Source organism: Pinus tabuliformis, chromosome X (genome assembly GCF_031772625.1).
Source record: "Pinus tabuliformis cultivar Carrire ecotype Pingquan chromosome X, CPIR1, whole genome shotgun sequence".
NCBI lineage: Eukaryota > Viridiplantae > Streptophyta > Pinopsida > Pinales > Pinaceae > Pinus > Pinus tabuliformis.
This window is the reverse complement of record NC_142308.1, coordinates 419,373,771-419,375,941: the sequence shown is the minus strand read 5'-3', so window position 1 is coordinate 419,375,941 and position 2,171 is coordinate 419,373,771.

Below are 2,171 nucleotides of genomic sequence, written 5' to 3'. Positions count from 1 at the left end.
TGCCTTATGGAGTTACTACCTAGCCTAACACCCATGAACCACTTCAAAGCATCTCCTTTCAATGTTGAAGGGACCAACTTAAGTTTTTGAGAGTTTTCTAGATAATCATAGGTTCTGCACAAGACTTCAAACTCAAATAAAAATGTTTCAGGATCCTCACTTTTTAACCCATGGAAGTTTGGGAGGACAGAAGGTGAGATATTTTTCATTGTGGCATTTATTTCCTCATCCACTATAGGGAATCCAAAAGAATTATCTATTTCCCTATTTCCTCTGCCTCCTCCATTATTTCCTCTACCTTCTCCATTATTTCCTTTATCTCCTCCATTATTTCCTCTACCTCTTCCTCTACCCCCTCCTCCAAACAGTGTGAATTCTCTATCCTCTCCTTCTTCTGCCATTATAGTTTCCTCAGAGTCAGTATAAGGTTCACCATGCAAGGTTTCTTTCTCTTCCTCTGGTTCTTCTATCAATGGAATATGGGGGAGAGGCTCTACTTCTTCTTCCTCACCAGGTATTCCTAAATCTTCAACTAAAATTTTATCTCCTGTGGAGGTGAAAAAGGATACTCCCACTGTTGGAGACTCAAGATTTTTCTCTTCTAGGACTGCTTTGGTAGATGAAGTAGGAGTTTCTTTTGTTTGGACTTCTCACTTTGGAATTTCAGGTGTTCTATGACTTGGAGTATTAACTTGAGATGGAGGTATGTCTCTTCTTGTTCCTAATGGAGTGGGTGGTGTTGTAGGAGTTGAACTTTTGCCCCTAACTATAAATCTACTCATAGAGTCTCTTTCTCTATGCATATCATTTTTTTTAATGTAAAAGATAAGGCTACCTAGTTACACTACCCTAGAAACGGCGCCAAAATGTTTGGTCAATTTACTGTCCTAAATTTCTCTACATAAATTATAAATCCGGGTATCATAAACTAATGAAGTGTAGTGCATTGTTTGTGCTAGCTAACCCTTCTTACTTCGTTGTATTTATGTTTTATGATGTTTTGCGGGTTTTTGGTCTTTTAATTCCTAATGGTTTACAATGTAAATTATCAAAACTAAATCTAACTTTCTTAAAGACTGCTCAAAATCTAAAAATGAAAACAGAGCTAAGAAATATATGGAAACAAAGCTAAGAAATAAATGAAAACAAAGTTTCCATTCATGTTTTACCATTATTTCCAAATCATGAATTAAAACAGAAAGTGAAATTTGTAATTGATGTCTAACTAATTACAGAAATAAAACTAAATGAAATACTTGGTTACTCTACCTCTCAATTTTGGGAGAAATTCTCCTTGGGATGACATTTAAGTAATTTTGTACTTCATTAATCTAAGAGAAAGCAAATACAAAGATGCAGAAATAACTCATTGCATAGATGAAATGTTCAACCACTTAGTTAAGGATGAATTATCAACTTGAAGGGTTTTCCATAAACATTCATTAACACCATGAGTTAGTATTTTAAACTAAAAATGAAATGGAAAAGACAGTAAATGACACTGATCAGTTTAATTTAGAATTTAAACTAGAAAAACAGTGAATGAAGTAAACTATCCAACAATGTATCCTTATTATTCTTCAATCCTACTCTCATCCTGAAACAAGGTTAGTTTTTAATTGAAGAAACAAGATTACACTATTGAGTTCTATCTTCTAAACTACTAATAAGAACTAAAAAGAAATCAAGCTAATGGAAACTGCTCTAAATTATAAACACTATTAGTAAGAAAATGATAGAAATTTCATTATAAACACAGACAGTAAGAAATTGATTATAAACATTGTTTTAGAAAGAAAATGATGAATTTATAGTTAACAAGAAGAAGAAAAATAAATGAAATGAAACCTTCTTCAGTGCAGGGGCCCTCTGCAACTGATTAGGCTACGCTTGCTCAATCAACTCCAAGAAAACTCCTTCAGATGTTCATAAAAACATGCAGTCTTCTCATATTAAAATAGGGACACAAAACGCCCAAAAATTATAGAGTCTAGAACTTCGATTTTACATTAAAAACTATTACTAACTTCTTCGGTCCCTTACACAGGTATTTATAAGAAAAATCATATAACTGTTTGTGGAGAAAAGCATGCTACAACCAAACATGTAGAAGACAGATATGTGGAATTTCTTCCTCGGCTGCTGGAGAAATAAATCCAAGACATGGTGGC